Source organism: Pan paniscus, chromosome 15, assembly GCF_029289425.2.
Source record: "Pan paniscus chromosome 15, NHGRI_mPanPan1-v2.0_pri, whole genome shotgun sequence".
Classification (NCBI taxonomy): Eukaryota; Metazoa; Chordata; class Mammalia; order Primates; family Hominidae; genus Pan; species Pan paniscus.
The window spans coordinates 80839103-80866632 of NC_073264.2; the positions used below are offsets into that span (position 1 = coordinate 80839103).

Genomic DNA, 27530 nt, shown 5'->3' on the forward strand with positions numbered 1-27530 from the left:
GGTGGGCTACTGAAACTCTGTCTTAGTTTCATCTACAAAATAGAATACTAATATCGACTTTATAGGGTTATTGTGAACTCTAAATAAGACAACAAATGGAAACCCAACACATGTTCTCGCTCATAAGTGGGAGCTGAACACGTGGACATGGGGAGGGGAATAACACACATTGGGGCCTGTCGGGGAGCGGGAGGGAGAGCATCAGGATAAACAGCTAATGCATGTGGGGCTTAATACCTAGGTGATGGGTTGATAGCTGCAACAAATCACCATGGCACTTGTTTACCTATGTAACAAACCTGCACATCCTGCACATGTAGCCTGGAACTTAAAATTAAATTAAGAAAAGTCAAAAAAAGCTAAAAGCAAGCTTTATGCCAAAAAAAATTTTAAAAACTTAAAAAAAAAGCGCCTCTTAAAGTTATAAGGGAGGGCACACAGTAAGCACTTAGTGAGTGAGTGTTGTGGTTGCTGTTTTTCTTAATAAACATATTTTTATCCAAATTATTAAGCAGAAATATTGGACTGGAAAAGGGTAAAGTGTGGATTATTAACGGTTGACATTGGAAGAGCAAAGAGATAGAGATGTTCCATGTGGTTCCTTTGCCAAGCCATCCAGATACTCACCTCCATCCTTTTGGTCATTTCCCCTAATACACAGTATATTTATGATCCCCTTCTGACAATCCCTTGAAGAGTTGCTTGCCTCCTGCACAGTGCTGAGTTATGGATGATGCATATTCACTCTGTCTTCCCCACATGTGCCTAGTAACTATGGCAGAGCTCAATAAAGAAGAGGCCAGTGGCAGGTTTACTCATTTTTTAAAAAATTTCCTTCTTGTTCTTTTCTGTGATTGTAATGGCTAGCACTGGTGCTCTTTCCCTCTCTCTCCCCTTCTTTTGCCATAGAGCTATTGTCAAATGTACAAATACATAGTGAATTGCGATGGTTTCTGGGACTGACAGAGAGAAGGAACCTGTTTTCCCCATAAATGCTGTAGAATGAAGGGTTTGCAAACATTGTGATTGTGGCAGATTAAAAAAAAAAAAAAAAAAAGGCAAGCAGGCTAAATTGAAAGGGAGGCACGAGAAAAGCTGGTGCAACCTGTCAGCTCCTGGTCCGAAAGAAGCCGATGGTATTTTTTTTAATATTGTGAAGAGAAGGAAAATTTTTTACAGTAAGTCTATGGATCTGCTTTAGGAGGCTTTTCTCTTGATCTAATTGAGCTGTTTGAAGTGTGCTTGAAAGTTCTCACCCAGCCTGTGTCAGCCACCTGCCTGCTACAAGCTGTGAGAAGTTAATCGTCTTGGGCATTGTTGGGGGGAGACTGTCGGGTATCTGATGGCTTTCCATTCTGAACAAGGGTGTACAGATATGGAAAATGTGTGTGCTCACATTTGTCTTTGGGGTGTGGGGCTGCTTCACTATGCATGAGAGCACACCCACACCTCCATCCAGATGGTGCCTGCTCATAGTGGCAGTGCTAGATAAATTCATGTCAAACAGGCAGATAATCCAAAAAAGCAACTGTAAGTATCCACATTGCTATGTTCTGCTTCCAGGCTTCAGTGTTGTTTTTTTATAGTGACAGGGTATTACTATGTTGCCCAGGCTTGTCTCAAACTCCTGGGTTCAAGTGATCCTCCAGCCTTGGCCTCCCAAAAATCTGGGATTATAGGAGTGAGCCACCGTGCAGTGCCTGGTTTTTTTTAACATGCTATTCCCTTGCCTGAAACAACCTTGCCATTTGCCATCAACACTGGCTTCATCTTCCAATCCCTTTGCCTGTTGCCTCACATTGGATGTCACCAATCTGGGAAGCCTTTGTCACCCCTCACCACACTGAGGTGAGGGGTACCTCATATTCTCTCCCTGTTCCTTGATTTCCCATTCCAAGCACTTAATGCACCAAACATTTTTTTTTTATTGCATGTCTGAATACATTCCTTAGTAGTTCAACATTCTTTGAGGTTATATCATGTTCATCACAGAATTTAAAGCAATCTCCTATGTATAGCAGATTGACAATAAATTAGCTATGAAAACAAATGAATAACTATGGTTTGGGAAGAAAGACATTATCTGAGCACCCAGAATTCTAACTCATGACCTGTGCACTGTCAAGAATCACTTGCTTTCAGATAATTTTGATGAGTCTGATTTTACGCTTTTCAGTTTGTATGTCTCGTGATTTGTCCTTAATAGACTGAAGAAGACCTAGCCCTTATAATTGACCAGTACCTGGTAGGGGAAGGGCAGCAGAGAAGGACTGGATTAGAACCAGCTCAAATGCTTCTATTCTGATTAGTACTTAGGGTTGGTTGGAGAGTAAGAATAGGGACTCAGCCTAGTTGAAGGAAAGCCTGTATAGTGGTGAGTCTGAGTGACAAACCAGGGAGAAGTAATAAGACAATTTATTTCTATTTTTTTTATCTTACACCTGAAATGTAAACAAGGGCACATTAAATTTTTACTGGTTAGCATTTTTAAAGTAATTATATGCTCAACTATGTCCTTATATTTGCATTCTTACCAATGTAGACTCTGTTATGGAAGTAACCCATGCTGCTGCTGCCTTTGGACCTGAATCTCTTTTTGCCCTTGTCCCATTTGTGAGTTTAGACTTTCAGCAAGTTGTCTTTATGATTCTCTATTCTATGGCATACTTTGCAAATTCATCTGTAATCAAATCTGTTTGATGAAGGTCACAAAAGCTAAGTCAACATGAGACCTGAAAGTAGAACCTGGGGGTCCTCATTTTCCTACCCATTAAGAAACAGCCTCCCCACCCAATCAGGGCAGGTTATAGTATTTCATGCCATCTCGTCTTATTGACTGAGTCATACATCTCTCATTCCGCAAAGTCAGGGTCCTAAAATACTTCTGTGGAGTCGCAAGGACTCTTCCTCATTAGCCATCTTTGACTTTGTCATTGATACTCTTTTCTACCTCTGTTTCTGATAATTAAAACCCCCAAAAAAGTAAAATGTCAGGGTGACCAGAGAGAACCTTAGATAAGACAGCTAATCTCTTGCTTCTAGAGAAAGTTATGAAAATATACTGTGCTTATTATGGGGATGATGGTATACTCTCTGAATTGAACCTTACCTTTTACCATGAAATTTCTAATTGAAGTCAGGTAGCGTGATGCCTCCAGCTTTGTTCTTTTGGCTTAGGATTGACTTGGCGATGCACGCTCTTTTTTGGTTTCATATGAACTTTAAAGTAGTTTTTTCCAATTCTTTGAAGAAAGTCATTGGTAGCTTGATGGGGATGGCATTGAATCTATAAATTACCTTGGGCAGTATGGCCATTTTCACGATATTGATTCTTCCTACCCATGAGCATGGAATGTTCTTCCATTTGTTTGTATCCTCTTTTATTTCCTTGAGCAGTGGTTTGTAGTTCTCCTTGAAGAGGTCCTTCACATCCCTTGTAAGTTGCATTCCTAGGTATTTTATTCTCTTTGAAGCAATTGTGAATGGGAGTTCACTCATGATTTGGCTCTCTGTTTGTCTGTTATTGGTGTATAAGAATGCTTGTGATTTTTGTGCATTGATTTTGTATCCTGAGACTTTGCTGAAGTTGCTTATCAGCTGAAGGAGATTTTGGGCTGAGACAATGGGGTTTTCTAGATATACAATCATGTCATCTGCAAACAGGGACAATTTGACTTCCTCTTTTCCTAATTGAATACCCTTTATTTCCTTCTCCTGCCTACTTGCCCTGGCCAGGACTTCCAACACTATGTTGAATAGGAGTGGTGAGAGAGGGCATCCCTGTCTTGTGCCAGTTTTCAAAGGGAATGCTTCCAGTTTTTGCCCATTCAGTATGATATTGGCTGTGGGTTTGTCATAGATAGCTCTTATTATTTTGAGATACGTCCCATCAATACCTAATTTATTGAGAGTTTTTAGCATGAAGGGTTGTTGAATGTTGTCAAAGGCCTTTTCTGCATCTATTGAGATAATCATGTGGTTTTTGTCATTGGTTCTGTTTATATGCTGGATTACACTGATTGATTTGCATATATTGAACCAGCCTTGCATCCCAGGAATGAAGCCCACTTGATCATGGTGGATAAGCTTTTTGATGTGCTGCTGGATTCGGTTTGCCAGTATTTTATTGAGGATTTTTGCATCAATGTTCATCAAGGATATTGGTCTAAAATTCTCTTTTTTGGTTGTGTCTCTGCCCAGCTTTGGTATCAGGATGATGCTGGCCTCATAAAATGAGTTAGGGAGGATTCCCTCTTTTTCTATTGATTGGAATAGTTTCAGAAGGAATGGTACCAGTTCCTCCTTGTACCTCTGGTAGAATTCGGCTGTGAATCCATCTGGTCCTGGACTCTTTTTGCTTGGTAAGCTATTGATTATTGCCACAATTTCAGTTCCTGTTGTTGGTCTATTCAGAGATTCAAATTCTTCCTGGTTTAGACTGTTTTGGTTACTGCAGCCTATACTACAAGGCTACAGTAACCAAAACATCATGGTACTGGTACCAAAACAGAGATATAGATCAATGGAACAGAACAGAGCCCTCAGAAATAACGCCGCATATCTACAACTATCTGATCTTTGACAAACCTGAGAAAAACAAGCAATGGGGAAAGGATTCCCTATTTAATAAATGGTGCTGGGAAAACTGGCTAGCCATATGCAGAAAGCTGAAACTGGATGCCTTCCTTACACCTTATACAAAAATTAATTCAAGATGGATTAAAGACTTAAATGGTAGACCTAAAACCATCAAAACCCTAGAAGAAAACCTAGGCATTGCCATTCAGGACATAGGCATGGGCAAGGACTTCATGTCTAAAACACCAAAAGCAATGGCAACAAAAGCCAAAATTGACAAATGGGATCTCATTAAACTAAAGAGCTTCTGCACAGCAGAAGAAACTACCATCAGAGTGAACAGGCAACCTACAAAATGGGAGAAAATTTTTGCAACCTACTCTTCTGACAAAGGGCTATTATCCAGAATCTACAATGAACTCAAATTTACAAGAAAAAAAACAAACATCCCCATCACAAAGTGGGCAAAGGATATGAACAGACACTTCTCAAAAGAAGATATTTATGCAACCAAAAGACACATGAAAAAATACTCATCATCACTGGCCATCAGAGAAATGCAAATCAAAACCACAATGAGATACCATCTCACACAAGTTAGAATGGCAATCATTAAAAAGTCAGGAAACAACAGGTGCTGGAGAGCATGTGGAGAAATAGGAACACTTTTACACTGTTGGTGGGACTGTAAACTAGTTCAACCATTGTGGAAGTCAGTGTGGCGATTCCTCAGGGATCTAGAACTAGAAATACCATTTGACCCAGCCATCCCATTACTGGGTATATACCCAAAGGACTATAAATCATGCTGCTATAAAGACACATGCACACGTATGTTTATTGCAGCACTATTCACAATAGCAAAGACTTGGAACCAACCCAAATGTCCAACAATGATAGACGGGATTAAGAAAATGTGGCACATATATACCATGGAATACTATGCAGCCATAAAAAATGATGAGTTCATGTCTTTGTAGGGACATGGATGAAAATGGAAATCATCTTTCTCAGCAAACTATCGCAAGGACAAAAAACAAAACACCGCATGTTCTCACTCATAGATGGGAATTGAACAATGAGAACACATGGACACAGGAAGGGGAACATCACACTCTGGGGACTGTTGTGTGGCGGGGGGAGGGGGGAGGGATAGCATTAGGAAATATAACTAATGCTATATGACGAGTTAATGGGTGTAGCACACCAGCATGGCACATGTATACATATGTAACTAACCTGCACATTGTGCACATGTACCCTAAAACTTAAAGTATAATAATAATAATAGTAATAAAAAGAAATTTCTAATTGAGTTGCCTAAGCCTGCCCACCTGTCATTCTTATATGCCTAACACGATGTGAGATTTTATATATACAGTCCTCTGTATATATATTCACAGGTTCCCCATCCACAGATTCAACCACCCATGGATTCAAAAAGCAAAGCAAACAAACAAAATAACAACAACAAAAATACAAATTTTAAAACACAGTATAACAGCCATTTACATAGCAGTTACATTGTTTTAGGTATTATACCTAATTTAGAGATGATTTAAAGTACATGGGAGAGGGCTGGGGGCAGTGGCTCATGCCTGTAATCCCAGCACTTTGGGAGGCCGAGGCACGTGGATCACCTAAGGTTGGGAGTTCAAGACCAGCCTGGCCAACATGGTGAAACCCCTGTCTCTACTAAGAGAAGAAAAAACAAAAACAAAAACAAAAATTAGTCAGGTGTGGTGGCACATGGCTGTAATCCCAGCTGCTCGGGAGGCTGAGGCATAAGAATCACTTAAACCAGGGAGAGGCAGAGTTTGCAGTGAGTTGAGATTGCATCACTTCACTCTGGCCTGGACGACAGAGCAAGACTCCATCTCAAAAACATAAATAAATAAAGTACAGGGAGGATGTGTATAGATTATATGCAAATACTGTGCCATTAGGGACTTGAGCATCTCCAGATTTTGTATCCACAGGGGTCCTGGAATCAATCCCCTTGATGGATACAGAGGGAAGACTCACTCTCACTCTCTCTTTATATATATATATATATATATATATATATATATATATACACACACACACATATACATATATATACACACACATACACACACACGTATGTATATTTACATGTATTTATAAACTGATATTTTATTCAAATGTTTCAACTGGCCCCTAGGAAGAAAGATCCACTCTGATGTGTTCTGGCTCTGTGTGACCACCCAAATCTCATCTTGAATTATAATCTGAATGGTAATCCCTGTTTGTTGTGGGAGGGACCTCTCGGGAGGTGATTGGATTATGGAACGGTTTCCGCATGCTGTTCTTGTGGTAGTGAGTGAGTTCTCACAAGATCTGATGGTTTCATAAGAGGCTCTTCCCCCTTCGCTCTGCTCTTCCCTTCTTTAAGCTGCCATGTGAAGAAGGTCTTTGCTTTCCCTTCATCTTCTGCCATAATTTTAAGTTTCCTGAGGCTTTCCCAGCCATGTAGAACTGTGAGTCAATTATGCCTTTTTCCTTTATAAATTACTCAGTCTCAGGTATATCTTTATAAAAGTGTGAGAATGGTTTAATACACTCTCTAAAGGCAAAATAATCACTCTTCAGAAGCAGAAAAAAACTTCTTATAAGTGACTCAAAGTCAAGATGACCCATTTCTCATTTATATGATATAAACCTATACATATCCTCTCACGTACTTTAAATCATCTCTAGATTAGTTATAATACCTAAAACAATGTAAATGTTATGTAAATGCCTGTTATACTATGTTTTAAAATTTGTATATTTTGTTGTATTATTTATATTTTTGTTTTTTGAATCTACGGTTTATATTAATATCATTCTCTCTCTCTCTACATCTATCTGTATCTGCATATGTGTATTTGTTTTTTTCTTAGAACATAACCTAGATTCCTCTACAGTGTAAATCCCTTGCTTTCTGGTTTTCTGCCTAATAAAAGGCTCTCATTTCTGTCTTGGTCTGGAAATACCCCCACTACCCCCACTTCCATTTTTTTATGAAGTAAAAATACTGAAGATTTTTTTTTTTTTTTTGCTAGAAGTAGTTTACTGTCTTTCTCTACAACTCATTCTAATATTTTTCTTTTCAACTCCCTACCATTCTTATTGTCTTCCAGCAATGTCTCTATGATCATAGAGAGACAAACTGCAGCCACACTTAGCCAGGATCATTTACATTTACTTGCATGGCTCTGTGTAGCTTGCTTTTTATGCTAGGCAGGTTCCTGAATAGTTAGATAGGAATTGAATTCTTGGAAATCAAGCCATTGTTTAAGGATGAGAAGAACTTACTATTTTAATGAACTTTATTATAAACCTTTTTTCTAAGCAAATAATCACCCCTTACTTTATCTTATCTCCTATGCAAATCCTGATTTTCACATTTAAGCTTTACTTAACAGTGTCAATTTGTATAGTTATCTTTAAACAATGGTCAGTCCCCACTCTTATAATTGAAAAGTAAGTAATTTTCATTTGCTTTCTGGCTTCTACCTCCGGAAAATCTCTTACCTCTATCTTTATTTTGGTAATTCTCTTGTAGGGACTTTAATAGCCCCTGGAAAATCATCATAGCTCTGCTTCAATCTGAAAACATAACTGGCAGGCATGAGTCTGGAACACATACTAGGGAACGAAGTACCCAGAGCCACGTTAAATGAACTATTGATGACTTTTCTGAAAATCATAGTAAACCATGATTTCCTCACAAAATATAGAAGTGTCTGATTTTTGGCATTTAATTCTCAAACATACTCAGATACACTTTCCTTCTTCCTCTCCCACTCTGGGTTCATATCATCATATAAATCAGAAATGGGTCATCTTGCCTTTGAGTCATTTATAAAAAGTTTTTCTTTTCTAGCTCTGAAGCGTGATTATTTTGCTTTTAGAGAGGATCTTTCTTTCTGGGGCCAGTTGAAACATCTGAATAAAATAAAAATCAATTGAATATGGATATGAAACTTAACTTGTCTTTTTACCATTAAATATATATTTGAAAAATGTGCTCTTCTTTTATAGCTTTTGTCACATCAGCATGTACCAATTCCAACCAGAGAACTAAATATTAATATTCTGCCCCAAAGTGCTGTTTTCCAGCCTGTGCCAAAGCAGAAAATGCCAGTAACAGGGAGTTTTCCAATCTAACTTTCTTATACCAGTCAAATTATCCATTTCAAAAAAGCATCCAGTCAAAGTGCTCCCAATAAGTGAATATTTTGCCTAGAGAATTTTGGTCTTGAGTTATCCATCCCTCTGACCAAAATCTATAAGCCCACTCACCCAGGAGATCTGAGAATGAAACTAAATGTAAAAACTGGCTTTACTACTGGGAACCCGAAAGTTCAGCTAGTTGGGGAAGGAAAACAAAGAATAGAATGTTTTCCGACAATCCTTGCTTTTGTGAGTGGTCAGCAGATGTTTTGTGCCTCTGCTGTATTCCTTGGCGAAGGATTCACATGAAATGTACACTCTGAAGGCTGTGGCCTTGTTGGAACGCCAAATTAGTCGTTATTCCTCATGCTCTGAGGTCTAGCTTCACCTTCAGAATCAGGCGAGCTTGGTCCCCACAAAGCCCTACTGGTACTTAAGCTTCCCATTTCAAGAGGACATTTGGGTTCACTACACCTCTCCAAGCCGTCTGATTAATTGCAGCTGTGTGCAAATTAGTTTTCTTCAGGGGCTCTCTCCTGCTCTCAGATTAGCAACAACATATTCAGATGGAAAGCAAATAAAGATAGTTGTAAAATGAGGACACAAAAGAGATGCAACATGTTTGCTCTTGATGGGTGCATTGATGTCAGAACAACTAGGGGGAAATAAGACCACCTTGGTACTGTTATCATCATCCTGATGATGGTCCCATCTTGCAGAAAAGCCCAAACAGAAGCAGGGGCATTGTCTAATCACTGATGGGTTTCCTGATATTATTGAGAAGACCAAGCAAAATTAATGGTGATATTATATCTGGTGAAATTATTATAAATTCTCCCTGCAGTTTTAATTAGCTCTGCTCTTTTTCTTCTCCTGTTTTAATCCAAAGCATATGTGTATGTTTGTATCAGCAATTTCAAAATTCTGTGAAGCATTTGGTATCATCCATCTAGTTTCAAAATAGGTACAGCATGATGCAGTGGGAAGAATGCTAGCCTAGAAGTTAGGACTCCTGAGTTCCTGCCTAGGTCTGCCGCTAAGCTGTAGTATGACCTTGGACATGACCTTTCAGGACCTTGATTTCTTCTTATGTGAGATGAAGGATTAAAATCCAACAGTTTGTTAAATCACTCTCAACTTTTTAGATACTATTAAGTTTAGGATCCCGTGGAGAGGCCTATCATGCGAGAGACCATCCTATCATCAAAAGGTGAATATCAGGTGAAAGCAAAAGAAGCCACATTAACTTTTTTCTGTTGTCATCTCACAAAACTTTTTTAAGCCTTTGGACAATAAGAAATATACTTTTTTCCCCTCCATTAAATATACATTATCCATTAAAGTAGAGTGTGTTGTGAACTGACCTTAAGGGAATTTGCTAGTTTTTTTGTTTATTTTTGTTTTTTACAGGAAACTAAGTCCTGTGGAACAAAATAGATTTACCTTCATGGAGCAAGTTTAACAAATTGTCTTCATTTTTGGTCGGCAGGTTGATTTCTAATTCCCTCTTATTCCCTTTATATGTATTTTTGGCTTCCTGTCTTTGTTTTGCGTTGCTATAAAGAAACATGTGAGACTGAGTAATTTACAAAGAAAAGAGGTTTATTAGGGCTCATAGTTTTGCAGCCTGCGCAAGAAGCATGGCACCAGCATCTCCTTCTGGTGCTGCCCCTAGGAAGCTTTCACTCATGGCAGAAGGGGAAGGAGAGCTATGTGTAGAGATCTCATGGAGAGAGAGGGAGAGCAAGAGAGAGGATAGGAGGTTCAGGCAGTTTTTAACAATCAGATTTCATGAAAATAAAAGAACTCACTCATTACACCTCGAGGAAGGCACCAAGCCATTCATGCGGGATCTGCCCCATGACCAAACACCTCCTACTAGGCCCTACCTCCAACATTGGGGGTCACATTTCAACATGAGATCTGGAGGGGACAAATATCCAAACTATTAAATTCCTAAAGGACAAAAAAGGGTGAACTGCACACAGATACTATATCTCCAAACAAATGCCCAGTTAGGTCCAGGACGTGTTCAACGGTGTCAGAAATCCAAAGAGAACCAGAGATAGTGTGGCTCAGTAGAAAGTAAACTGATTATACACACTCATCTTTGCAAGAAACCTTAACGGGACTGTTGTCCAACCACACAGGCATTATTCAAAACCCTTTTTACCCCTCAAGGTTTGGTTTTCTAGCATGGGTTGCCAAGTAACAACTGCCCAGAGAAGTCATTTAAACTGCAAGAGACTCAGCTTTCTCATCCTTGGAAGAGAGAAATTGGACAAAATTATCTTTAATTTTTTGTTTGTCTTAATATCCTCTTATTCTACTAAACATTTTCAGTATTACAGAAATCGGCTCTTGGAGGAAAAGACATTGCAGGGGGTGGGAGACAAAGTTGGTGATACAGTGTAATAAGATTTTTTTAGGTAGTGGCAAGATCAAATATTTTGAGGTTTGGCAAAACCATCTAGTAGTTTCAGTTCTCCCTGACAGTAAGAAGTTAAGGAGGCCAATTTCTCTTTCAAGTCAGAACTTCTTGTTATAACTGGGTAGTAAACATACTTTTTAATAAGAAGTGGCTAAGGCTTAAGAAGACCAACTGCTGATACCCAGAAATAGCCAAAGAATACTTCATTACTGACAGTGCACACGTTGATAGACCTGTCTTTCACTATTGACAGTATTCTTTCTCTGCTGTTTTTACAAGAAAAAAAGCCCAATGAAATGTAAACCTTGTTTTCTTCAATTATTGGTCCTAGGAGTATTCAGAGTAAATAAAAAAAATACCTTACATATACTTCTATAAAATCTTTTATTTGAGCAACTAAAAAAAGCTATCTTCTTTCAGTCTCATCAAGGAGAGCAAATTCCTCCTAGAAGTCTTATTTCTACTTCTAATGACAATTGCTTTATTATGTGACATTCGAAGGAAAAACTTGAAGTCATATTTCTAGTAAAGTATTTAATTTCAGAAATAATTTAGACTGTTACTTCAAAGCAAATATCTGCTATTCCTGACATAAAGTTTTTACCCAAGCTTGGTAATAAAGTTATCATAAGAATAATATGGATTATTCTCAGGATGGAATAGAATGTCTTGATTAGGAAGAAACACACATAAGAAATTCATTTTTTTGGAAGAAAGAAAATCTGTGCTGTTTATCTGGCAATGGAAGTCAGATCAAAATATATCTATATGACATTTGAATGGGGGTCACGTGGGAAGACAAGATCAGTCTGTATGAATATTTTTAGCTTCTGAATTTGACATAAGAATAGGATCAGGAAAATGAATTCTGTGTTACATGACTAAGATGCATATTAGAACTCAAGCAAGACGATTCCTGTAGTTGGTCTACTGGGAAATTACCCTCTGCCTACAGCTTTCAAATACATATATATACCGTGTGTGCATGTGTGTAAATTTCCAACCGAGTACATCAGCACATAAAATACACTTGTCCAAGGTAAAAAAGACAAACAGTTATTAATAGGGCAAAAATAAAGTGGGGTTATATCCAACCATGGCATAATACTTCTCATTAGAAAGAAGCGTGGCGAGCTAATTAAGACCCAGTGATAGTTAGGAAATCTGAGAACATTTATCTTTAAAAATGGAGTGGTAACTAACTAAAAGAGGGACCCAGAACCTCCTAATACAAATATCAGTTATATTCCCTGAGATTTAAAAATATAATAATTCTTATTTCTAATTCAAAGGCCTAGAGTGTAAGTGTGGATAACTTAACCTTTTTTTTTTTTAAGCCTCTGGGAGAAATAACGCAGCTGTTTGGCCCGTGGTATTCTCTTTAAAGGAAAGAAGTTACAAAGACAAGAAGAAAAAAGTGGAAGAGAAAAATAAGGAGAAAAAATATTCAAACAGTACATAACTAAAAAACAAAATTTTTTCACAAACAGCAAGGGGAATCTTGAAACAAAATAGATTTGTTTTAAAATGCAAAGAAAAAGCCTTACCCGGGATGAATCGCTCAGTTCTCTTTTGTTGGTTGAGTTCGCTTCCTTCCATTTCTGCTAATTTTGACCAGCTGCTAACAAGCAAAAGAGCTTCATAGAGGCCATCTACACGTGTTCTCTTCTGGGTTATCACGATGCTGACAAAGTGCACCTACCGCAAATTAGAAGAGCACAAAGATTTCTGTGGGTATGCCTGCAAACCTCTGGCTGCGAGGCATCACCTCAGCTCAGTAGCCTTGGATTTACATCTGCCTGCCCCCCTGCCCATGGTTACTGAGGGTGGCCTGAGGATGGATTCACTTCATAACCCTTTTCCATAATTATGTGAATAACAAATGAGCTCTATCCAATAGAGAAAAAGAACACATTTTAATACTTTGTGAAGTGATCATGAGGAAGGGGACAGAGGAGTTGAGATGGCCAAGAGAGATCCCGCCCTCTGGAGATGTAATAGAACAGTGACAGATAATGCAAAAAAAGATTTAATATATTTTTATATATTTAATATTTGTCTTCTGTTGTTGACCTTAGCTTTTGAGTCAACAGTAACTAAGAAGCATTTTGTCATCCGACGGCTCCTCTTCCTTTGGCTTTCTGTATTGTATTATCTGATAAGGAAGCAGCGAACTTAAAGCTCAGTTCAACGCAATGATCCTTCATCATAGCTGGGTGTGAAGAATGTTGTTCCCTCAAATATGACACAAATTGTTTGGTCAATAGAGAAGAGAACTGCATTCTATTTTTTTCCAAACATCTGTTATACTCTGAAACCTTTCTCCTTAGGCCATGGCTGTCTGACCAACAGTAGGTGGATTTCTTTGAAATCTTATCTTCTGTAGAACTGGATCTCATCCTGGCCAACATGGTGAACCCAGTATCTACTAAAAATACAAAAATTAGCTGGGCGTGGTGGCGGGCGCCTGTAGTCTCAGCTACTCGGGAGGCTGAGGCAGGAGAATGGCGTGAACCCGGGAGGCGGAACTTGCCAAGATGGCACCACTGCACTCCAGCCTGGCAACAAAGCGAGACTCTGTCTCAAAAAAAAAAAAAATATATATATATATCTCACTAGAAGTATTCTCAATTCAGCAGTAGTGTCCAGTTTTGAATCAAATAATTTATATTTTGATTATGTGTATTAAGAAGCTAAATCTACTCATATACAAAAGGAAAATCTTTAACTTTTCATGTGTTCTGGCTAAAGGCCAGTATTAAAAGGAAGAGGATGTCTTATCTATCAGACATTTTTGTGCCTTTGAAGCCATAAACTTGAGAGAAACATTAACTTATTCCTGACCCTGCACTCAACATAAGCATTTGCTTGTAGCAGTCACTCTTGGGTGACTATAAATTCACAAAGTCAAGAATTTGCATCCTGAATTGATTTGTGTAAGATGTCTAGGGGAATGCTGATTTTATATTGGAAACAAGGTTAGGGGGAAGCCTCAAAACTGCCTTTATGGAGTTCTGTATCTCAGCATATTATAATTCTTACTTCTACCATACTCTGGAGGAATCAGTCTGGGTGACTTCATAAGACAATATTAGAAAAATTGCTAGCACTATGAAATCAAGCAGGTTATGGCAGTATATTCCTTGTAAGAAAATTAGTGCATTAACTCTTTCCAATAAGTGATTGAATTAGTTTTGCACATAATCTGATTTATGAAATGCTGCACTCGCATGTTCAAGTAGTTAGAAAGTGTGTCGAAGCAGATGTTGAACTGAAGAAAGAAGGTTGCTTGAAATGTAAAGGTATTATAAAATGGCTAATCTGTGGGTATGACCCAAAGCTTTCAGAGATTTCCTGGCTTCACTTTTTTTTTTCAATTTAATAAACTTTTTTTCTTAAAAGGTAAAATTGCCAATGAGTTAAATGTTGATGCTCTGATGTTAGCAAGACTGAGTTCATATGTCCATCACTTATTAACTCCATTTTCTTATCAATATGTTTGGCTTCTGTAAGTCTTATTTTCTTGTTCGTAAAAGGAAGATCTAATAATAGAACTGGCCGTATAGAATTGTTGTGAGGATTAAATGTGGCAATCCATGGTTATTGGTTTCGTGCAATGCCTGTTACAAAGAAAAACCCAGTAAGTTGTACTGGCTATTTTTCATCTTCTCATTATCACCATTACTTAAGAGAGATGCAAAGTGATAGTATCATACAAACATTTTCATGGAGAGTTAAATGAACATCTGTTTTTTCTTTTCTTCAATTTTTTAAAAATTATACTTTAAGTCCTGGGGTACATGTGGAGAACATGCAGGTTTGTTACATAGGTATACACGTGCCATGGTAGTTTGCTGCACTCACCAACCTGTCACCTACATTAGGTATTTTTCCTAATGCTATCCCTCCCCTAGCCTCCCACCCCCTGACAGGCCCTGGTATGTGATGTTCCCCCCTCCCTGTGTCCATGTGTTCTCATTGTTCAACTCCCACTTATGAGTGAGAACATGTGGTGTTTGGTTTTCTGTTCCTGTGTTAGTTTGCTGAAAATGATGGTTTCCAGCTTCATCCATGTCCCTGCAAAGGACATGAACTCATCCTTTTTTATGGTTGCATAGTATTCCATGGTGCATACGTGCCACATTTTCTTTATCCAGTCTATCACTGATCGGCATTTGGATTGGTTCCAAGTCTTTGCTGTTGTGAATAGTGCTGCAATAGACATACATGTGCATGTGTCTTTATAGTAGAATGATTTATACATACGTGTGCATGTGTCTTTATAGTAGAATGATTTATAATCCTTTGGGTATATACCCAGTAATGGGATTGCTGGATCAATTGTTTTTAAAGACAGGTTGCATAAAACTGACTAATGCCATTCATGATGACAGTGAGTTTCAAAGGCAGATAGCTATCTTAGTCCGTTTAGGGTGCTCTAACAAAATGCCACAAAGTTAGGTACATTATAAACAACAGAAATGTATTTGTCACAGATCTGGGGGCTGGGGAGTCTGAGATCAAGATGCTGGCAGATTTGATGTCTGGTGAGAGCTTGCTTCCTGGTTCATAGATGGCGACTTCCAGTTATGTCCTTACATGATGGAAAGGACAAGGGGTCTTTCTGCGACCAGTTTTTCAAGAGAATTAATCCCACTTATGAGGTCTCTGCCATCATGACCTAATCACTTCCCCAAAACTCCACCTCCTGATACCATTACACTGGTGATTAGCTTTCAATATATAAATTTGGGTGGCGGGGTGGGGCACACACATTCAGATCATAGCAATGGCAGCTAGGAGGAAGTAAATTTGGAATCCTCATTTCCATGTAAAGACTTCATTTGCTTTAAACAATTTATTTAACTTTTATTGTGCTTTTTCTGAAAATGAAGAAATAACATTTAGCTACACACAGGGAGGGTATGTTGTTTCTAAAGTAAAAATTAACTCTTTTGTAAATGTGGCATTGTTTAATAATAGTTCACCCTGTCCAATGATACTTAGCTTTTTTATATATGTAAATAAATTATTAGGTTACTGGTTTTTTTTTTCTTTTGGTGGGGGGGTGTTAAGATCTTATTCTCAGTCCTCAAAACACTGTTGAACAGGGAACATCTGCCCTCATTTTCAACCTTATTTCTTTAGTACCAATTGCAGCCATGTTATAATCTTTGTTTTCATCCAGGTAAAGCTGAGGGAAGGGAAGGGGAATCCACTGAGAAAAAGATTTTCCCCAAAGAGTGACTCAGCCTTTGAAAAGAAAATCAGCTATATGAAAAGGGAAGAGTGTTTAATCATTCGGAGCAATAATTGCATTGTAAATATTAGCTCAGCTGATAAGGAGTAGAGAACCAAGAGAATGAGGGAGCCCTTACATTGTTTTATCTTGTTTGATGCCTTTATTCAGTGCTCTAGCATGGGGGCCATGTCTAGGGAGGGAATCCACTGCAGCTACATTTAAGGTCACCTAATAAACCGTGCTGTTTTCTTTCTTTTCTTCTAGACTCTATTCCTTCATTTTTTTTTCTGAACTTTAAGCAAGGAAACTGCCAGTCATAGAGCATTTCCTTATACACTTCCATGTTACTGTTATGCAGAGAAATCTGACTGGCAGGCTGATGGCCAGGCTGCTCTGGAGGAAAGTAATTAGCTATATGACTTTATCTAGGCCAAAAAAATGGGATAAAAAACATGCAAAACCATTCACCTACACAGACCTGTTCTCAAGGCAGTGTTTACCCTAGTGCATCTGCTAATTCCTTTAAAGTCTGGAAAACTGTTTTGTTTGACATTTTTGGAATGCTGTGATCTGAACCATTAGACTATTTTTTTTCTCCTTTATGGTACTAATATTCTGATTTTTAAACAATTAAATATGCTCTAAATTTGTCTCGCCCACTTCTACATCTTCTTCCAACATTTACATAGACATCCATGCACATTCATGCACACCACACAACTACAAGTCATTTCAGACAAATGGTCTTATCTAATTCTTCTTAGTGTTTCCATTTTATTATTTGTCAAATTGAATGGAACTTCCATGCTTTGCCCTACTGACATTTAGGCAGACTTGCATAAAATACAAGATTATTTCTAGCTGGATAAGAAGCTCAGCTATCAGATAGTGTTGCTGATTTATACAGTAGGAGGAAGGAGAAAAGACCAATGGGTGAGTATAATAAATAGAAACGTCCTGAAGCAATTCACTTGTAGCCTATCCAAATCTTGCAAACTCTGCATAAAACATCCTCCCAGTTCTCTTTCAATGGAACAATTTTTCTTTTCTTTTTCTACTCTTCACTGAACATTTCCTGTATTCTACATGCAACAGTGCACCTTTTACATTCGTTTGGCTTATGTGCTCTTGCAATAACCCTTTGCTGTGTGGTAATATCTCATTTGTGGGAACTTCTGTGACACTATTAGGGGACAGATACAATGGCTATGTGCCTAGCAATGCCTTCACCGTGCCCTATTTAAATAGATTGCTCATTTATTTGCTACTTTGCTCATCACCCTGTCTCTCATTCACTGTAATATCTTTAGCAAATCACATAGTGCCAGGTAAATAAATGGTACTCATTCAATATTGACCATATGGATGAATCTCTGCTTATGAAATATGAGAGCCCCGTGCAGGGTTATTCTGTCCAGGAACTCATCTTCTCTGGCGGTGTGAGACCATATGTTTAACATGACCAGTAAGGAAGTAGAAGGAATCTTCCACTACTTTTTACATTCTTTTTTCTTTCAAAAAGTTTTGTAAACTCCAAGTATGTAAAAAAACAGTTCTTATATGTTCATACAGTTTGCTTTCAACAATAACTCCACACATGTGCATTGACATGTAAAGATGTTTCCAGTATAAGGTAGAAAAAAATGGGTTTTAAACATCATATATAAAATTAATCAATTTTTTAACATATAGCATACCTGTATTCAGGAACATGTTCTTTGGTTATTCTCATTTAACCAGTCCCCTATTGTTGAATACTTGATCTGTTTCTAATGTTTCATTTTATATATAATATATCCTATACCAAATATCCTAGTATAACTTCTCTGTGTGCTTGTCTAATTATTTTGTTTAGATAAAAGGTTTCATATGGTGTCCACTTCATGCCATTATGTGATATGATTTGCCTCTCAGCCTCTAGGAATGGGTTTTTCTCTAAGGATAGTGGCTGCCACTCTATCTAGTGGCTGAAGTAATATGGCTTCATGTCATGTGGCTAACGATTCATGCCAAAGGTTGTCCGCATCTTATGTATCAGTGAGTTATCTGACACCCCTAATAGATGCTTATTTCTTTTTTCAAAAAGCTTGTTCCTGAGCTGAATTTCCATGATCAGATGGTGGCAAGAGCCAAGTCTTCTCACATAAAGAGAAATCACATTGAATCTGCTACCTACGACCACTGGCCAAGGGGTCTTGTCATCATTGCATTCTGGGGAATTGGATTCAATTTAAAAAGTTGAAGCTGCTTGCTGGCTTCCTTCCTGGTAGTTTTGAATGTGTAATCTCACAAAGATCTTCTTAGCTCTGGCAAAGCTGAGCCTGTCTAAAACATTTATGTTAGAATTTACATGAGTTCATTTGTGCTGGCGTCAAACATTTCTTGAGTATTTACCATGTTATTGGCTGATCTTAAAGCCAAGCTACAAAGGACTAGTAGGGGTTAGCAGGCAGGCAGGAAGAAGAAGAGCATGGTTGGCAGAGGTTGCCACATGCACAGAATATAGTGGTGAACCTACATGGTGCATTTGGAATTGCAAGTAGTCTGGCTTTGCTGGAAGTGGGTTTGCAAGCTGAGGAGTAACAAGAAATAAGGCCGAATAGCATACCAGGAAGTGGTAGATGGCAGAGACCCCTGGATCACCGTGATACTTATGACACTACTTGCTCACTTGTTTTTTGGTATATTTCCTGATAAGCTTTGAGCCAGAACATTAATGCAAATTCTTGTTCTTGTGTAAAAATTACTACAATGACTTCCCATTGCTCTTAGAGAAGACAAAATCCTTAATATGGCCTACAAGGTCCAGTACAATCTGTCTCCTGCCTCTGTAGTCTTATTCTTCACTAGGTCTGCCTTCTTCCTCCCAGCGCTACTGGGGCCCATTCTCTGGGCTTCAATATTACAGACCTTACTTTAATTTCACTAATGGGAAATGTTGCTGCCTTCCAACAAAGGGCTTTTGCATGTGCTGTTTATATGAAATCCTCTTTTCTTCCTGCCACTCTTGCTTATTAATGTTCTTATTGCTCAGCACTCACGTTATTTTTTTACTCAGAGAAATCTTCCCTGAGTTCCCTGACCATGTCAGATTTTTCACTTATATGCTGTCATAACCTCATGCATTTCTCTTTTACAGTACTATAAATTGTCAGTGACACATTTGTGTAATTAAGTGATGAATGTTCCTTTCTTCCTAATAAGTAACATCATCTATACCATCATTATTAAATCAGCCAGCATCAGTTGGGGTACTTATCATATGTCCTATACTGTTCTAAACACATTATATGTATTAATTCACTTAATTCCCATAACAGTCCCTATTAAACGGATAACACTGAGGAATAAAAAAAGTAAGTCACCCAAAGTTACACAGCTGATAGGTGATGAAGTTAGAATTAGAAATCAGGGGGGAGGAGCCAAGATGGCTGAACAGGAACAGCTCTTGTCTACAGCTCCCACCGTGAGTGATTTCTGCATTTCCATCTGAGGTACCGGGTTCATCTCACTAAGGAGTGCAAGACAGTGGGCGCAGGTCAGTGGGTGCGTGCACCGTGCGCGAGCCAAAGCAGGGCGAGGAATTGCCTCACTCGGGAAGCGCAAGGGGTCAGGGAATTCCCTTTCCTAGTCAAAGAAAGTGGTGACAGATGGCACCTGGAAAATCGGGTCACTCCCACCTGAATACTGTGCTTTTCCGACAGGCTTAAAAAACGGCGCACCAGGAGATTATATCCTGCACATGGCTCGGAGGGTCCTACGCCCACGGAGTCTCACTGATTGCTAGCACAGCAGTCTGAGATCAAACTGCAAGGCAGCAGCGAGGCTGGGGGAGGGGTGCCTGCCATTGCCCAGGCTTGCTTACGTAAACAAAGCAGCCGGGAAGCTCCAAATGGGTGGAGCCCACCACAGCTCAAGGAGGCCTGCCTGCCTCTGTAGGCTCCACCTCTGGGGGCAGGGCACACACAAACAAAAAGACGGCAGTAACCTCTGCAGACTTAAGTATCCCTGTCTGACAGCTTTGAAGAGAGCAGTGGTTCTCCTATCATGCAGCTGGAGATCTGAGAACGGGCAGACTGCCTCCTCAAGTGGGTCCCTGACCCCTGACCCCCGAGCAGCCTAACTGGGAGGCACCCCCCAGCAGGGGCAGACTGACATCTCACATGGCCGGGTACTCCAACAGACCTGCAGCTGAGGGTCCTGTCTGTTAGATGGAAAACTAACAAACAGAAAGGACATCAACACCAAAAACCCATCTGTACATCACCATCATCAAAGACCAAAAGTAGATAAAACCACAAAGATGGGGAAAATACAGAGCAGAAAAACTGGAAACTCTTAAAAGCAGAGCGCCTCTCCTCCTCCAAAGGAATGCAGTTCCTCACCAGCAACAGAACAAAGCTGGACAGAGAATGACTTTGACGAGCTGAGAGAATAAGGCTTCAGACGATCACATTACTCTGAGCTAAGGGAGGACATTCAAACCAAAGGCAAAGAAGTTGAAAACTTTGAAAAAAATTTAGAAGAATGTATAACTAGAATAACCAATACAGAGAAGTGCTTAAAGGAGCTGATGGAGCTGAAAACCAAGGCTCGAGAACTACGTGAAGAATGCAGAAGCCTCAGGAGCCGATGTGATCAACTGGAAGAAAGGGTATCAGCAATGGAAGATGAAATGAATGAAATGGAGCAAGAAGGGAAGTTTAGAGAAAAAAGAATAAAAAGAAACGAGCAAAGCCTCCAAGAAATATGGGACTATGTGAAAAGACCAAATCTACGTCTGATTGGTATACCTGAAAGTGACCAGGAGAATGGAACCAAGTTGGAAAACACTCTGCAGGATATTATCCAGGAGAACTTCCCCAATCTAGCAAGGCAGGCCAACATTCAGATTCAGGAAATACAGAGAACGCCACAAAGATACTCCTCGAGAAGAGCAACACCAAGACACATAATTGTCAGATTCACCAAAGTTGAAATGAAGGAAAAAATGTTAAGGGCAGTCAGAGAGAAAGGTCAGGTTACCCTCAAAGGGAAGCCCATCAGACTAACAGCAGATCTCTCGGCAGAAACTCTACAAGCCAGAAGAGAGTGGGGGCCAATATTCAACATTCTTAAAGAAAAGAACTTTCAACCTAGAATCAGAATCTCATATCCAGCCAAACTAAGCTTCATAAGTGAATTAGAAATAAAATACTTTACAGACAAGCAAATGCTGAGAGATTTTGTCACCACCAGGCCTGCCCTATAAGAGCTCCTGAAGGAAGCACTTAACATGGAAAGGAACAACCGATATCAGCCGCTGCAAAATCATGCCAAAATGTAAAGACCATCGAGACTAGGAAGAAACTGCATCAACTAATGAGCAAAATAACCAGCTAACATCATAATGACAGGATCACATTCACACATAACAATATTAACTTTAAATGTAAATGGATTAAATGCTCCAATTAAAAGACACAGACTGGCAAATTGGATAAAGAGTCAAGACCCATCAGTGTGCCGTATTCAGGAAACCCATCTCACATGCAGAGACACACATAGGCTCAAAATAAAAGGATGGAGGAAGATCTACCAAGCAAATGGAAAACAAAAAAAGGCAGGGGTTGCAATCCTAGTCTCTGATAAAAGAGACTTTAAACCAACAAAGATCAAAAGAGACAAAGAAGGCCATTACATAATGGTAAAGGGATCAATTCAACAAGAAGAGCTAACTATCCTAAATATATATGCACCCAATACAGGAGCAGCCAGATTCATAAAGCAAGTCCTGAGTGACCTACAAAGAGACTTAGACTCCCACACATTAATAATGGGAGATTTTAACACCCCACTGTCAACATTAGACAGATCAACGAGACAGAAAGTCAACAAGGATACCCAGGAATTGAACTCAGCTCTGCACCAAGCAGACCTAATAGACATCTCCAGAACTCTCCACCCCAAATCAACAGACTATACATTTTTTTCAGCACCACACCACACCTATTCCAAAATTGACCACATACTTGGAAGTAAAGCTCTCCTCAGCAAATGTAAAAGAACAGAAATTATAACAAACTATCTCTCAGACCACAGTGCAATCAAACTAGAACTCAGGATTAAGAATCTCACTCAAAACCACTCAACTACATGGAAACTGAACAACTTGCTCCTGAATGACTACTGGGTACATAACAAAATGAAGGCAGAAATAAACATGTTCTTTGAAACCAACGAGAACAAAGACACAAAATACTAGAATCTCTGGGACACATTCAAAGCAGTGTGTAGAGGGAAATTTATGGCACTAAATGCCCACAAGAGAAAGCAGGAAAGATCCAAAATTGACAACCTAACATCACAATTAAAAGAACTAGAAAAGCAAGAGCGAACACATTCAAAAGCTAGCAGAAGGCAAGAAATAAATAAAATCAGAGCAGAACTGAAGGAAATAGAGATACAAAAAACCCTTCAAAAAATTAACGAATCCAGGAGCTGGTTTTTTGAAAGGATCAACAAAATTGATAGACCACTAGCAAGACTAATAAAGAGAAAAAGAGAGAAGAATCAAATAGACGCAATAAAAAATGATAAAGAGGATATCACCACCGATCCCACAGAAATACAAACTACCATCAGAGAATACTACAAACACCTCTACTCAAATAAACTAGAAAATCTAGAAGAAATGGATAAATTCCTTGAAACATACACTCTCCCAAGACTAAACCAGGAAGAAATTGAGTCTCTGAATAGACAAATAAGAGGAGCTGAAATTGTGGCAATAATCAATAGCTTACCAAGCAAAAAGAGTCCAGGACCAGATGGATTCACAGCCGAATTCTACCAGAGGTACAAGGAGGAACTGGTACCATTCCTTCTGAAACTATTCCAATCAATAGAAAAAGAGGGAATCCTCCCTAACTCATTTTATGAGGCCAGCATCATCCTGATACCAAAGCCGGGCAGAGACACAAACAAAAAAGAGAATTTTAGACCAATATCCTTGATGAACATTGATGCAAGAATCCTCAGTAAAATACTGGCAAACCGAATCCAGCAGCACATCAAAAAGCTTATCCACCATGATCAAGTGGGCTTCATCCCTGGGATGCAAGGCTAGTTCAATATATGCAAATCAATCAATGTAATCCAGCATATAAACAGAACCAAAGACAAAAACCACATGATTATCTCAATAGATGCAGAAAAGGCCTTTGACAAAATTCAACAACCCTTCATGCTAAAAACTCTCAATAAATTAGGTATTGATGGGACATATCTCAAAATAATAAGAGCTATCTATGACAAACCCACAGCCAATATCATACTGAATGGGCAAAAACTGGAAGCATTCCCTTTGAAAACTGGCACAAGACAGGGATGCCCTCTCTCACCACTCCTATTCAACATAGTGTTGGAAGTTCTAGCCAGGGCAATTAGGCAGGAGAAGGAAATAAAGGGTATTCAATTAGGAAAAGAGGAAGTCAAATTGTCCCTGTTTGCAGATGACATGATTGTATATCTAGAAAACCCCATTGTCTCAGCCCAAAATCTCCTTCAGCTGATAAGCAAATTCAGCAAAGTCTCAGGATACAAAATCAATGTACAAAAATCACAAGCATTCTTATACACCAACAACAGACAAACAGAGAGCCAAATCATGAGTGAACTCCCATTCACAATTGCTTCAAAGAGAATCAAATACCTAGGAATCCAACTTACAAGGGATGTGAAGGACCTCTTCAAGGAGAACTACAAACCACTGCTCAAGGGAATAAAAGAGGATACAAACAAATGGAAGAACATTCCATGCTCATGGGTAGGAAGAATCAATATTGTGAAAATGGCCATACTGCCCAAGGTAATTTACAGATTCAATGCCATCCCCATCAAGTTACCAATGACTTTCTTCACAGAATTGGAAAAAACTACTTTAAAGTTCATATGGAACCAAAAAAGAGCCCGCATCGCCAAGTCAATCCTAAGCCAAAAGAACAAAGCTGGAGGCATCACACTACCTGACTTCAAACTATACTACAAGGCTACAGTAACCAAAACAGCATGGTACTGGTACCAAAACAGAGATATAGATCAATGGAACAGAACAGAGCCCTCAGAAATAATGCCGCATATCTACAACTATCTGATCTTTGACAAACCTGAGAAAAACAGGTAATGGGGAAAGGATTCCCTATTTAATAAATGGTGCTGGGAAAACTGGCTAGCCATATGTAGAAAGCTCAAACTGGATCCCTTCCTTACACCTTATACAAAAATCAATTCAATATGGATTAGAGTCTTAAACGTTAGACCTAAAACCATAAAAACCCTGGAAGAAAACCTAGGCATTACCATTCAGGACATAGGCATGGGCAAGGACTTCATGTCTAAAACACGAAAAGCAATGGCAACAAAAGCCAAAATTGACAAATGGGATCTAATTAAACTAAAGAGCTTCTGCACAGCAAAAGAAACGTCCATCAGAGTGAACAGGCAACCTACAAAATGGGAGAAAATTTTCACAACCTACTCATCTGACAAAGGGCTAATATCCAGAATCTACAATGAACTCAAACAAATTTACAAGAAAACAACAAACAACCCCATCAAAAAGTGGGCAAAGGACATGAACAGACACTTCTCAAAAGAAGACATTTATGCAGCCAAAAAACACATGAAAAAATGCTCACCATCACTGGCCATCAGAGAAATGCAAATCAAAACCACAATGAGATACCATCTCACACCAGTTAGAATGGCAATCATTAAAAAGTCAGGAAACAACAGGTGCTGGAGAAGATGTGGAGAAATAGGAACACTTTTACACTGTTGGTGGGACTGTAAACTAGTTCAACCATTGTGGAAGTCAGTGTGGCGATTCCTCAGGGATCTAGAACTAGAAATACCATTTGACCCAGCCATCCCATTACTGGGTATATACCCAAAGGACTATAAATCATGCTGCTATAAAGACACATGCACACCTATGTTTATTGTGGCATTATTCACAAGAACAAAGACTTGGAACCAACCCAAATGTCCACCAATGATCGACCAGATTAAGAAAATGTGGCACATATACACCATGGAATACTATGCAGCCATAAAAAAGGATGAGTTCATGTCCTTTGTAGGCACATGGATGAAATTGGAAATCATCATTCTCAGTAAACTATCACAAGAACAAAAAACCAAACACCGCATATTCTCACTCATAGGTGGGAATTGAACAATGAGCACACATGGACACAGGAAGGGGAACATCACACTCTGGGGACTGTTTTGGGGTGGGGGGAGGGGGGAGGGATAGCATTGGGATATATACCTAATGCTAGACGATGAGTTAGTGGGCGCAGCACACCAGCATGGCACATGTATACATATGTAACTAACCTGCACAATGTGCACAGGTACCCTAAAACAAAGTATAATAATGATAAATAAAATAAAAATAAATAAATAAAAATAAAAAATAAAAATAAAAATACAAAAAAAAATACAGAAATCAGGCAGACTGGATCTGGAATCTGTTCTCTTAACCTCTCTCTCTGCTCACCAGTAGGTTATAGACCTAACATAAAGTAGTTGCTCAATAAATATTTGTTGAAAGTATAAATGAATAAACTAATTAATAAATACTTTATATGTGTCCCACTCTTAACTGGGGACAATTGGGTGGGTAGATACAAAAGAACCCTAGTAGACTGTTCGCTGGCAGGAATGTGTTCTAGAGGATTGGGGAAAGAGAAACCCCTGAATAACTGTACGTGATTTATGATGAAAATCTTTCAAGTAGAGGAAAGTTATAAAATGCTAACCAAAAGATTAGTTATTTGGTTTATATGTTGATCACTGTGATCTTTCCCAATATTGACTGGGGTTTGTTGAGTGTCTGTAATCCCACAGGTGGATGTTCATGATCTGAAGTGACAATGCTATATTTGCTCAGCATTTCCTGTACCTGAAACATCCCTTGAAAACTGAAATAGAAAGAGCAAGTCCATGGTAATATCATCCAGCACTCTGCCAGGCTTATGGCGACCTTGCTTACCCAAAAGCAAATTACTTCCCTCTCATTTCTATATAAGTACTTTACGGCTTTGTGTTTTCATGCATTGAGATTTCCCTAGGAGTCTGAGAAGATGTGCAGGAATAAAAGAGGGAAGAACAATGATTAAACTAGTTCTAGGACTTTAGACATTGGTTTATATTCAGAAACCCATAATCAGACCATTAATGAATGTCTTCGCATTCATTATCAGACTCTGAAAAAGCATATTCAGTCTCGCCATGGACTGGCCTTCACATATGCTTTGCTATCTGGTAGAAATATCTGCCCAAAAGATTATTTTTTATGGAAATAATAGTGCACATCCAGATTCTAGATATTATTTTCTATTTATCAACTGCATTCAGGCAGTGCTAAGTAGATGACTGATGCTGAAATTTTACTAGATAATCTTTGCTCTCTATTTTGTTATATGACACATGGGGCAAATACGTGAGATGAGCAATTAGTGAAATTCTGGAAGGGACAGATTTATGTCATACTATTGAAAGGGACAGGAAGTGGATTAAGTATGATATATATATAGTGTGTGTGTGTGTAGGTGTGTGTGTGTACATATAACAAGTTAGTTTCCTTTTCCTACCACTGAAATTGTTAAATGGAATGGTGACGTAGACACTTTACTTCTCTACTCCTGGACTTACTAGTAAAGAAGAAATATATAAAAGAGCAAGATAGTATTGATCTGGGGTGGTACTATGGTATGTATTAATACCATACCGTAATTCTATGATCTATTAATGTCACAACCAGCTACATTTAGCTGGCTTTTATATACGAATGTGCATAGTACTGTTTTGTATTAAATATCACCAGAAGATATTTGTTACATAAAAACAGTGAGAATCATGTTTATATATTTTGGCACTCATGCTAGAGTTGAATGAGGTTCTGTCTCTGGGGATAATTCTAGGTATCCTGGAAAACCTCCACATCTACACCAAACCCAGAATCAATTCAGATAGGCATTACTGTTCGCAGTCATCTAATTTCAAGTTAGGGTAGTAGGATATGGATTGGGGGGCGTGATTCTTAGTGCC

At 38.8% G+C, this 27530-nt stretch overlaps 1 protein-coding gene and 1 long non-coding RNA gene across 38 annotated transcripts in view; one reads left to right on the forward strand and one right to left on the reverse strand.

The window, feature by feature from the left end:
• NRXN3 (neurexin 3) overlaps nt 1-27530 on the forward strand; it is a 1742415-nt gene that overhangs the window by 1625897 nt on the left and 88988 nt on the right. The window lies entirely within an intron of this gene.
• The window catches only part of LOC117975698 (uncharacterized), a 582695-nt gene that overhangs the window by 136529 nt on the left and 418636 nt on the right, over nt 1-27530 (reverse strand). The window contains exon 5 of the long non-coding RNA XR_008620934.2: nt 12739-12889. This is a non-coding gene — a long non-coding RNA (uncharacterized LOC117975698). The remainder of the gene's footprint in view (nt 1-12738; nt 12890-27530) is intronic.